At 42.0% G+C, this 13348-nt stretch overlaps 1 protein-coding gene across 1 annotated transcript in view; it reads right to left on the reverse strand.

Moving 5' to 3' along the window:
- The window catches only part of BRSK2 (BR serine/threonine kinase 2), a 409910-nt gene extending 396768 nt beyond the window's left edge, over positions 1–13142 (reverse strand). Inside the window, exon 1 of the mRNA XM_081205131.1 lies at positions 12899–13142. The gene's annotated coding sequence lies outside the window, so the exon portion shown is untranslated. The remainder of the gene's footprint in view (positions 1–12898) is intronic.
- Between the last annotated feature and the right edge of the window lie 206 nt (positions 13143–13348).

A 13348-nucleotide genomic window follows, 5' to 3' on the forward strand; every position in this document is an offset into this window, starting at 1 on the left:
CCCCCCAATATTTTTTATAAGTCGGCGCCCCTGCATGTTTGTTTTCCACCACCTAGATCTGTTTAGCCTAAAAGACAGGATGCAAATGTGTAATAAAAACAGATACAGTGGTACCTTAGGTTAAGAACTCAATTTGTTCCGGAGGTCCGTTCTTAACCTGAAACTGTTCTTAACCTGAGGTACCACTTTAGCTGATGGGGCCTCCCGCTGCCGCCGTGCCAACGCTGCTCAATCTCTGTTCAAAACCTGAAGCAAAGTTCTTAAGCCGAGTTACTATTTCTGGGTTAACGGAGTCTGTAACCTGAAGCGTCTGTAACCTGAAGCATCTGTAACCTGAGGTATCACTGTAAATTAAATATGGTGCATCAGTCAGATCTAAAATTTGAAGGCAATATTTACTCCATAGACCTCTCTCTTTGGGAAAGGATTTTACTCCATGAGATTAGTACCGCAGGCTACCTTTTTAATACATCTTGTCTGGCTGTGGCCAGTTGTGACACCACTCATTTAAAAAAGGGTAGTAACTTTCGATGGTATGCATCTGATTAGTTAGAAAACAGGTTTCCTGTATCATGTTGCCAAGTGGAAAGATGAATATTATCAGCCTTGTGGTGTGTAGTAACATGGTCATGCAGATCAACTCAGCTAAAGGTATTGTAATTCAAGAATTGCTTCTTATTCAAGATTTCTTTACGAGTCTTCTGATCCCAACTAATAGTATTATGTAACCATCCGGCAGCTGGTATCAGTTGCATGGAAAGGTCTGTGCTGGCACTTTTAATATTTGGTAGGTGTTTTATTTAGATATTCTGTAATACAGAGCTCAGTTTTAGAGTTCAGTACACAACAAAGATATGGGACGCAGGTGGCGCTGTGGGTTAAACCACAGAGCCTAGGATTTGCCGATCAGAAGGTTGGCGGTTCAAATCCCCGCGACGGGGTGAGCTCCCATTGCTCAGTCCCTGCTCCTGCCAACCTAGCAGTTCGAAAGCACATCAAAGTGCAAGTAGATAAATAGGTACCGCTCCGGCGGGAAGGTAAACAGCATTTCCGTGTGCTGCTCTGGTTCCCCAGAAGCAGCTTAGTCATGCTGGCCACATGACCCGGAAGCTGTACGCTGGCTCCCTCGGCCAATAAAGCGAGATGAGCGCCACAACCCCAGAGTCGGTCACGACTGGACCTAATGGTCAAGGGTCTCTTTACCTTTCACAACAAAAATGCAGCAATCATACTAGATCTGATTCTTTGGTGAGAACCCAGAGCAGCATTATCATCATCACCACCACCATCATTGTTTACAGAGCTTGATATGTAACTGTTACTGAGATGCTACAGTAATCAAGCTATATTTCCATGGCTAGATTGTATTTTCAAATAGTACAGTACATCTGACGATCTTTGCAAGGATGCAAAAGGTGTCAGATACATCTCTAGAATGAGCATCATAATCAAGGTCAATGATGTGCTGTTTCAAGAAATCACATAAACAGTCCAAACAAATATTAGTTTCAAAGGGTTTCATGAGTCATCATGCAATACAATGTCTCTTCGCTGTCATGTGGCAAGAAATGCCTGACTTAATAATGGTTACTTGCTACCTCTTCAATACTGAAAAGAAAAATCCTTTCTCAAATGAAGATCTCTTTGAGAATCTCTGCATACCAGTGGATAGGATTTCACAGATACCATATCATCACTGACTTTCCTTGGCCAGCATGCCTCCTTCATTTGAGGTTAGTCTGATGGCTGTATGAAACAGGGTGGCATTTCAGTGGTAGCATTGAGGAACTCCATTTCAAGGAGGCTTGCCACATCCAGTATTTTGCACTTTCTAGAAGGGCTATTCAGCCTTTTTTATTCCTCCAATCCCTTAGATTTTATTAATCTTGATTTTGTGATATTAATATCAAAATGGATTTCTCATCTTTTAAAATATTTAAGATACCCTGCGATTAAATGGCAGATTATGCATTTTTAAGAATAAATTTTAGAAGCCTGTTTTATTTTCATAATAAAGCAGGCTTCTACATCATCCCTTTAATACTCACCTGTGAGAAAAAGGAATCGTCTCCAGCAAAGCACATAGGAAAGTTTAGGTATATTGGGTGGCAATGTATGATGTACAGGAATAACTTCTTGACTATGTACAGGTATAACTGTTTTTAGATTTTAATTGAGTATCAATTAAAATCTCATATGTAGGGTAATGGGTATTTTAATTACTTAGAATGTCATTGTTAATTAGTTTTATTTCAGGCATAGTCTCTTTAATTGTTCCTTTGCAGGAAGAGAATGCTAATAATTTGTCAACTTGTAGAGGCTTGCCTCTTTAATGTTCTTTTTTAAGAATGGGCTTTATACTTCCATGTTAAATATATCTATGTTATATTGCGTTTGATATAGCATTTTAGGGTACAGTCATATCCTGAAGAATTTCTGCCTGTTGCATTTGGCAGAAGCACTGTTACATTGGCAGAATGCCAGATACCCAGCACCCCGAAGCTCCTGACATGTTGGCAAAATGGCTAAGATGGGGTGAAGGCATGATGGGGGACAAGGGCAGCACAGGGGAGGGGATATGCATGCCTTAACCTGTACCCCTTAAAAATATGGCCACATCACCACTGATGGCCCAAGTTTGCACAAGTCCCAAATCCGTCACAAAGAATACCCATCCCATTGACTTCAATAGGAGGATTAAGAAAAAAGCTGCCTCCACATCAATGACTGACTAATGAAACTCAGGACCCAATCGCAAATTTTTACACAGGGAGGCCATAATTTCATACAATGGCACAGGTAGGAGAGCCTCTCTTGGGCCTCATGTTATATACACTTGGAACTTAAAAGCGTTGATTGTGGATACTATGGAGAAAAGACACTTAGCATCACAACACACAAAAGAACTTGACCCCACTGCTAACATGTCTCTGCTGTGACTCCACCTCTCATTGGCTCTTAACTCTAGCTACTGATGATCTCCCCTACCACCCACAAGGGGGACTAGCCACCACTGCCTAAATTAATGAATCATGCAGCACCCCTCCTGATTGGAATAGGTGTGGAGAGCCCCTCCCAATCATTTTGTGTGTGTGTGTGTGTGTGTGTGTGTGTGTGTGTGAGAGAGAGAGAGAGAGAGAGAGAGAGAGAGAGAGAGAGGCAGGCATTATAATCTAGATTCAACCCCTGCCTGTAAAACATAAGCTGTTACATCAGAAAAGGACATACCATATGCAGCCTCTGGAATTTATGTGCTTCTGGAATCTATGTTTGGCTGTTGAGCTGGGAATAGAGGTGGAGAAGAGACCTATTACTGCATGTACTATAGTGGTGTGGTTAGGGAACTGTTCTGTGTAGGTTCTAGTCCTGGGAGTTCCCTCTTTTTTGTCCTGGCATACAAAACATACAAGTAATGGCCTATATGCATCTGTCTCCTGGTTGGGGTTTGGATTCCCACCTTCTCTTTCCCAATTCTATGTCCTATGAAATGAGCCACTAGTGTTGCTGCTATCAGTCTATGCCTGATCTTTTTATGTGTCGTGCTCACAACCTTTGGGCCCTTAGCAAAAGAGCCTTTCCTGTCTGGTTGGGTCTTGAACCCTTGTCCTGGGGTAGACTGCATGAACTCTCTGCAAGTGTGCCCTGTGTTGTGTGTCTTCTCCTTTCCCCATGTTTTGTTAATTGTGCTCATAAAACAGTAGTTGTGAGGAGCACAAACAAATTCAAACCCCTGCCTAGAAGAATGCGGAGAGCCAAGCAACAGAGTGATTATTGCTGGCTGTGCCACTGGAGCTAATGGAGTAGGCACACTATGGCACTGTTTTGTTTGTTGTGTGAATGGTGATCCAGGTGATCCAGCTGCCATGAGTTCAATGGCTGACTCTCTGTATGGGCAGCACTTGTCAGGCCCTGACCAGTGAGCTATGAGTGATGGTGTTTCTAGGGACACTGTGGATGTGTCATTTTTACATTGTTCTTATATTATGTGACTGTGAATTGCCCCTTTCCTGCAGTTGTGGGCTGAACAAACATGGGTTATGTGTAATGTGTCCTGGCATAATGCAACTATAAGTGTACTTTCAATGTTGCATTTCTCCAAGCATATGAAAGACCAAATATAATAATGTTCATACATAATGAGAAATGCTGTGGCTGTCCGCAGGTTAGTTTCTGTTCATACTTTTGTTTCTAACTGATGAAAGTCTTTCCAATAACTTTACTCATAATGAAAAACTTTTGAGAATCAACTTATTCATAATTTTGATCAGTGTTATGCTATTTGGTTTATTGATGCCAGCAATTTTGGCCTATTTTTTGAGCATGATGAAGAAATGCTTTGGTAGTTCTTGATCACTTAATAATCACACAACTGTTTATTCAATTTTCCCCCCACACAGAGCAAAACCCCATTATCAGCTCCCCTTTGATCTGAAACTCACTACTAACTCTTATTTGAATCTAGGTTACGTCCCCTGGTGTGAAGCACTTGCACAATAATTCCCTCAATTATTTGAAGCCTTATTTATCCAAATGTTTTGATGTCCTATAAATAGTTTGAAGAAACAGGAATGTACCATCCCTGGCTGTATTTGATCTTATCATTGGGGACTTGGCGCTAGGACAACCTCCAATCTTTTTCATGTAATGTCTCATTCTCAAAAGGCATGCTTTTGTGGCCAGTTAGCATCTTGGACTGACACGTCAAACACAATTTGACTAAGTCCATAGACTACATTGTTCTTCTACTCATGTGCCCTGATCAACTGAGAGATATCTACAGATGGAAGAGATTTTCTGCAGGCATAGCTAATGTGAATGCACATATGCACCATCATTACAATGTTCTAGGCTGCATTGAAATTCTACTCCATATAAGGGGTGGGGACCTTTGGACCTCCAGATGTTGCTGAACTACAACTCCCAACACCTTCAGCAAGCTCAGTCAATGATCAGGGATTATGGGAGTTACAGTTAAGCAACATCTAGAGCAGTCATCCCCAAACTCGGCCCTCCAGCTATTTTGGGACTACAGTTCCCATCATCCCTGACCACTGGTCCTGTTAGCTAGGGATGATGGGAGTTGTCCCAAAACAGCTGGAGGGCTGAGTTTGGGGATGCCTGATCTAGAGGGACAGGCCTGCTCTAGATGCATCTCTTGGTTCATCACACCAGGGCAGACAGTTGTTGCATGATGTGGAAGGAATCTGTGATAATCTTATGCAGATCATTGCCTCTTATCATGTCAGGTAATTACCCAACAATAGAATCTAATAAAAGGAAATAAGCAAAGGTTCTCTGAAAGTTGCTTGGAGAGATGCCCAGTTTCCCCAGTCCCTCTCTGACTATTATTATCTACTAGTCTCAATAAAGATTATCTTCCACTACACATGGAAACACTTGCTATAAGATTGGGAGTTGTGCTCTGCACACTTTCTACTGTCCGTCAGTGCTTCAAGTTTGTGATGCAAAGGTGGCTAGAACAGGATAAGGAAGGCAAATGACTCAGCAGGGAGGAGAAGCAGACAGCACAAAACAGGCAACTCATGTATTAACTAGGATCAGTGTTTCCCAACCACTGTTCCGCGGCACACTAGTGTGCCGCGAGATGTTGCCTGGTGTGCCGCGAGATGTTGCCTGGAGGGAGGCGGGTGAGTCGGGCGGCGAGAGGCGGGGCGGCGGCGGCGAGGAGAGGCCGCCCAGCGCGGGGCTCTTGCCGTCTGCCTGCCTGGCTGCCTGCGAGCTCGGCGGGCAGCGCCTCCGTCCGCAGCGCCCGCCTCGCGGCTCTCATTCCCTGCCCCTGCCAAAGCTCACCCAGCCAAGCCGCGCTCTCCTTCCTGCCTCGCTTTGCTGCCTCCTCCCCCCCCACCCCCAAAGCTTGGAGGTTCCCCGGCAAGGGGGAGGGAAAAAAATTGAAACTTACACTTTCGTGCGTCCCTCCCGGCGTGACGCTGCGCGCTGACGTCACGGGGCTGTAATGGTGGTGTGCCTCAAGATTTTTTTCATCAAACAAGTGTGCCTTTGCCCAAAAAAGGTTGGGAAACACTGAACTAGGTAGGTGGTGCCTAATTGGATGGAGGCCCTTGCAGAAATAAAACCCAATTTCCCCACAAGGAGGAGAGGGCGGTTGGTGAAGGACTTTAGAAGATAGCTCTATCTGAGATTGAGGAGTGTAGGCTGCACCTCTGCAGTTGGGGTCTCCAGTACTCTGGATGACAGATGCTGGAAAGAGTAGGAAACTCACTAAGAGACCTGACCCTGCTCCAGAGTTTGGTGGGTACTCAGAGGCTGTCTCCTGTGCCTTAACTAGGGACTTGATGAGACAGGGTGAAGTAACTGCTGCCTGTTCTTACTGTGTCCAAATAAAGGTTTGTTTCACTGTTACCTACTTGCCTGTTCTTTTGTCATAGTAAATGGCAGGGTGTTGAATTGCTCTCAGCTACCTTGATGGTGACAAAATCAATTGAGCAAAGCTATGGATTTTGAAATATGTTTGTAGTTCTAGACATTTTCTTCCATGATCAAAGAACAGCACTCTGTGGGACCATGGGTTGATTCATCGATATGTGTTCATTTATATGAAATAGTAAAATGTCACCAAGATATTTTCAGAAAACATTTCAAAAAGAGAAAAGGGGAGAGACAGAAGGAAAAATACACAAAAGAGAAACAAAGTGGCCTAGCAAAAGTACTTGGAAAATGAAAAACGTTTTAAGGCTTATTTAATGTGACTAGAATACCCTTTAAAACCCTAAATATGGCCTTTGTGGCCATCATGTTTGTGTGTGTATTTGTACAATGCTGAATCATTCTAGGGCTGCAAACCAACCATAATACACAGTCAACATCATTGTCATTTACTTCTACATAATAGCCACAACCCCCAAATCTGAATGTTGCTAAGCCAAACAGGCACCTTAATTACTCCCTTGATTGTAGCAAAGTCCCATAAGTGGGTTAAGCACCTGTAAGTATTTTGGGATACAGTTATGTTGCACTGCTGATGGCAAACTTTCAGTTTAGTTTTGATGCAGTTTTAAGGTTCAAGATAGAAGAGAAACAATGTATTTTTAACCAGCAACAGAGAAATATCATGCTACTCTATTGAGTTGAAGAACCTAAGTGAAAAAGCAGAAGGGCAACCTTTTTAAGAAGGCCCATCAAAATATATTTCAGAAAAGTGAATACAACCCATAAGGAAGTTATTGAAAAAGTTCCATGTCTTCAGGTTCACAGGCTCCATTCAGAAACACTCCAATAATTTCAAATAAAATGATAGCATTCCATGACCTAAATCATGTAGTAAGAGGGGTTCAGGAATCCAATTTTCTAGTAATAATATCCTCCCCAACTCCAATGGGAGGTTGGTCCAAAGGCCTGTTTCAAACCACTTTTTCTCTCTTATGGAGGTTACTCTTCACATATACAGGTGATGGAGTACTCCAATCACAAAACCACCTATAAATTAATGAAGGAAGCAGTTATCTACCCAGGAAAAACTAGGACTGTAACCTCTTCTTGCGCCTGATTCCACACTGTAGCTCACAGCAGATTTCTGCATATATCTACTCAGAAGTCAGCACTATTGAGTTCAATGGGACGCACTGCAACATAAGTGGGTATAGAATTGCAACCCCAAGTCACAATTACATATATAAAAAATTCAAGCCAAATTTGGGAAATATTAGTTGCTGGAAAAAGTACATATACAGCAGCAATGATTTGAAACACATCCTTAATCTGGAGGAGAATCTCCTCTCAAAGCTTTCAATCCCAAAATTCCAGACTTGGACAAGGCCATAACTCACCTAGGTGGGTATATGAGGCTCAGGAGGTGGTGATAGCCCAGGAGATGGCATTCCCTAAATTGTGAAATAACCTCACCACTTAAGTGCATCTGGCACTGTGATTATGTAGTTTCCATAGCACCTCTTGTTTTCATTGCATTTGTTTTAAAATTATTTTATACTTTAAACTTATTTTAATAATATATTTTTAAATTGCTGTAACCTACCTTCAGACCTTGTGGTAAAGGGTGGGTAAGAAATCAATATCGTTGTCATCATCACAATCACCACAGTTGAAAGACACAATCCAGCCAGGCAACAACACTTAGGGACAGCACAAGCAGAACTGGTGGTTGGTTGTAACCTAGGAAGAGTTCTGAGAGCCAGAGAGGCCTGGAGAGTCATATTTGACCCATGGGCTGGAGATTCCCCAACACAAGTCTGGATGCCACTATGCCATCTTTGCTTGGAGATACTAGTCATCAAGCAAAATGCTGTGATTTGCATTGGCTAAAGGAAGGTGCTCCAAAGATGTAGAGAGGTCTCAAGTGGTGTCTGTTATAGTAACTACTCAGGTAAATTTGGGGCTAGAGTTTGAAAACAGCAACTTCATAAGCACCATAAATATTCCATTAGAAATGGTTCTACTTATGGGTTTTTTATTGTAATGATTTTATTTGTTTTTATAACTTTATTATATTGTAATCCACCCTAGGACTTTATGGAAAAGGTTGGGTTAGGAAAGTTCTAACTAACTAACTAAATACAGGAGTCATTGAGGGAGTAGAGGGACATTTTCCCCTCTTGCATTTCACATCAGGAATTAAGGCAGGCAGACTTTTGACCTCGGCCACTGGAATACTGTCTTTCACAGTTAAGTGGAAGCAAATACTTTCTGCTGAGCCTATTTCATATTTAATTATTCCTTAATTTAAGACCATGCATGAACTGTGTGGCAGGAATGAAAGTAGATCAGATGTGCAATATATCAATATTTCTGTAGCTCTAGATGACAGGGCCACTATTTTGTGTTTCAGGAGGGAAGGTAAAGCTATTTTTGTGGAGGAGCATGGATAGTCACAACAAAGCCAGAAGGCTCTAAAAGTAGTGCATTATGAAAACAAAGTGGTTCCTGAGCACATCACTAGACCCTCCTCATGTTACTCATATACAGGGCAAACATGGACATAACATGAAGTACCTCTTGCTTTACCCCTCATGTTGCATCCCACACTGGCCTCCCCCACCCCCTTCTTTCCATGTGTGCAGTAAGGATATCTGTGAAGGGACATAGATCTATGTGTGGGCAAGCAGATATTTTTAAATCACAGAATTCAGCAGGAAGGGATATTAGTTTTCACCAGGAGAGTTTAATAAATCTATAAAAGTTGTGGTTTCAATTCCAAGTACACACACATACACACCTCTAAGGATTTCTGCCTTCACAGCATTTTCATGACACTGAATCAAATTGTTCATTTCTTGATATGAAAGTATGTGACTCCCTCTCTTCCCAAAGCTTCCATTAATATTAAAAGCTATTAGATGTAGGCACTAATGGTGTTCTAAACTTCTAGTTAAAACTTCCTGCAGATAAAAGTAACACTGTACTGGTGTTTGTGATTATGCTGCTTCTTTGCCTTTTGCTGCAGAAAGTGTTTTTAAAATTGACATTTGTATTGCACACTGTGTGCTATTTCACCAGTGGGAATTCCCAAAGCCAGAATTATGTCATTAACGCTACCAGTATTTAAAATGTCAGATTTAAGCTGCTTTCTCTGGTGCAAAGCCTGAATACCAGGACCCTAAGGAAAGTTTTATAGCATCGATTAACTGCAACCATTTATACACTGACAAGGAGCTATGTAAAATGTTTACTCTGACTTCTAGATGGGAGCATTGTGCATCATTTTTATAACATGCAAGCCAACAATATTGTACTATGTTATTACAGGTCAGAGTGACAACTTTGCCAGGTAAATCATACATGCTGACATTAGGTAGCTCCAGATAGAGTCATAACTTCTGAGACGTGCGTTGACCGGGGTCACATAAGAGGTGCTTCACTGAGTTTTTCCATTTACTTTCATTCCACAGAGAAAAAGGAAAATTGACTCCAACCCATTTACCAGGAAACAAATCACATGTAAAGACTAGGCACCTGGCTGAAACGTGAATATATTTGTTAATGAGAACTGAGGTAGTCAAGAATAAGTGCAGCCCAAAATCCATGTTTGGTTATGTGGTAGGTTCCAATAAACTCACCAAAGGGTAAAAATCTCAGGATGAGGTTCGTTATAGCACTTCCTTTCTACTTGGCATTTCTGATCAATTGTGGAAGAGCGGTAAAATTTGTATCTCCTTATGTAACAGATGAGGAACCTCTAGGTGTTGCTGAACTCCAACTCCCATCAGCCCCAGCCCACATGAGCAATGGTCAGGGTTGGTGGGAGCTGGAGTCCAGCAGCATCTGGAGAGCCACAGATGCTTCACTCCACCTTATGTTTAGGCACTACAGATGACAGCTTGCCATATGTTTGTAGCCACATGTAAATTTACATGTGACTATCTTATGCCAAGTAATGATAATATAAAGTCACCTACTGTTACTAGCTTAAGGGCCAGTGCCAGGACACGGTGAGTCTGGAGTGGTATTAAAAAGTCTGTATATAGCCATGAATATGATTTGAGCAAGATGACATTAGCTCTGCTCAATATCCTGCCATTGATAGCATATTCTGATAGAAAACCCAACACCAGGGGTAAAGCTAAAAACAAAACTCTGCTCCACACTCTACATGCTTTTGCCCTACACAAAAGTAATGCATGCATAGGGCTTAAGTTGGTAGGCATCATTACATCTTGTAGGAGCGGTAAAGAATGCCCACAAATCCTAGAACAGTTCCTCTGGGCTATAGAGAGCTGGCTTCAATTTGCAGCTACAGAATTTGTGGGGGCTTCCAACCCTCCTCTGTCTCTGGCTGCAAATAGCAGCTTATTGGGTGCAGAACTGTCATTTGCAATTGGGGGATCATGGAGGCTTCAAAGCTCCATCGATGCAAAAAAAAAGGGGGGGAGCCCTTTTGTTATCCCTCTTCCATCACAAACAAGACCCAGCTCACCGATATGCCTTGATTAACTGAGTAAAGTTGCTGAGCTCAACTTTGGATTGCAGCCACAAATTAAATGGAGACTTTCAAAGTATGCCACTAGATGATTGATTGCCATTGTATGCAAAATACAAAAGGCGTGTGATGGTTGCACATTTTACATCTGGGTGTAGAGGGGTGGCTGGAGCACTGAGACGGGCTAGGAGCAGGGCCAGTGGGAATGAGAGTGCATTATGGATGCATTTCATTTTAAGTTTTGAGACTTCTTTTAATTATTGCAGAAATTGTTTCCTTAAATTATATCTTAATTATTAACATTCTAGACTGTCCTTCAGGGCCAAGGCTTTACAAGGTGACTTCCAACATATAAAACATACAATGAATGAATTCATGTAATGTTTTGTTTGCAAGTAAATGGTTTTAATTAGTTTAATTGTTTGTCTAATTATTATTTTGTACTATGAACCACTGTGAGCGTTGTGCTGTACAGGGAAACCACAAGTGTAAGCCTGGCTGCGGAAAGGGTAGAGAGCTGAGGACAGGCTGCTTGTTCCCTGGCATTTTCCATCAGTTTCAGTAGCACATCTCTGTGGTGCAGAAACCTTTGCAGGTAGAGCAATAGACAAAAATATGTTTTTCCAAGTCAGTCATCACAGCAGGCCACAGTTGTCATAAACTATGATTTGCAAACCTGCTTCAAACAATCATTTCTATTCTGATTTGTGGACAAAACACATTTTCTCCATTCAGACCATGCCAAAGCATAGCGAAGCTTCACAAACCCTGAGGTGGTATGTTGTCTAAAGTGTACCTCTGAGGGCTGTTGTAAGAATAAATTAAATGAGGACTGGAAAGTTCCTTGGAGATGACAGAAATCCTTAGTAAAAAGATGCACCTTTTGCTGTTCATCCATAAGTTGCTTTTTTGAACTGATTCAGTAAACTGACTTCCATTGAATTATGCTGAACAACTCTAGCTTGGCATCTTCCCCCATTTTGATTAATAGTACAAAATAAATTATAGCTTTTTACAGTGCAAACTTTCCACCATTTTACAACTGACTCAGTTGCACTGAGCATAGGCATCTAGCAATGACATCCAAGACCACAGCACTACTCAGCAAAGGTTCAAGGCCATTTAGTGCCAAATGGCTCCCCACTCTACCTCACCATGGTGGTAAAACAAAACAAATAAACCCTAAATAATTTATAAGTTGCTGCCCTTTAGTGGTGTGTTAAAACCTGATGGTGAGGCAGGCCACTTCACTTTGGCTAATAATAGGGCTGGCCCTGGCACTGCTATAGAAGGGCATCATTATTACTCTTCTGTTACAGACAGATACTTACTCTAGCTTATGTTCGTGGAGCATGGAGACAGTCCTTGCTGACTCACAGGGCAAAGGCTGAAGGCCCCAAAATGGGAGGCTTCTCACCTGACATCCCACCCTGACATATTTCAGCACCAAGCTATTTAATGACAGAGAATGACTTTTTCTTGGTGAGGGGTGTGTGTGAAGTTACATGTAAACAAATAAAAAAAAGCAGAAGGCAAAGGGAAAGGTCACAAACCAACAGAGAGAACTGAGGAGAGAACAAGAATGTGGGAAAGGATCAGTGCCAGATTTATGTATAAGCTAAACAAGCAATAGCTTAGGGCCCCACTCTCTTGGGGGCCCCCAAAAAATTTAAAGGAAAAAAACTGGATGTGCATTTCCAAAATATAAGATAAAAAGCAAATAAAATAAAACCTACATACAGCAACAGTGGCATATGGCTTTAGATACCTGTTAGGTCCATAAATTACCATATAGCATATATTCAACACAAAAAACAGCGACAATTTGTTGTTGACATAGAGCAGCTGGACATATAAAGGGCCCCATTACCTTCAGTAGCTTAGGGCCTCATCAAACCTAAACCAGCCCTGGAAAGGAAATTGTAAATATATATCTATGCCTTCCCCCCTACCTTTGTCACAAATGTAGAATCGTCAGATTTTTCTTACTGTTGTGAGTCTTCTGACCAGACCTGTAGATCTCCTCAGCACTGCTGCCACATTTGAGTTCACCTCAGGACTGCTTGTTCTCCACACACAGAGCTGCAGCGTCTACTCTGTCTCATGTCTTGCAGCAAGGTCTCCACCATTTCAGTGTAGCTGCTTACACTTTTCTCTCAGGAAGACCTATTCGTCACAAAACCTCAGTTTCACCCATGTCTTCTTCATGCCTTCTTCAGCAAATAATTAGTCTACCTCAGCCAGCTGCCCATGCTGGTCATTTTGTTACCTCAGCAACACCTGCTTCTCCTTTCTGCACTTTTCAGTATTATAAGAGTTCCCGCCCTTTTCGAGTGTTAATCCCAAGCAGGGTTTGAGCTCCTGTAGAAGCTAACATGTGGAAAGGCCTACACCTGTGAGCTTCCCTTTCTCACATGGCCTTTTTCCACATGTGGGAAT

The sequence above is a fragment of the Podarcis bocagei genome (genome assembly GCF_964188305.1).
Source record: "Podarcis bocagei genome assembly, chromosome: 1".
NCBI lineage: Eukaryota > Metazoa > Chordata > Lepidosauria > Squamata > Lacertidae > Podarcis > Podarcis bocagei.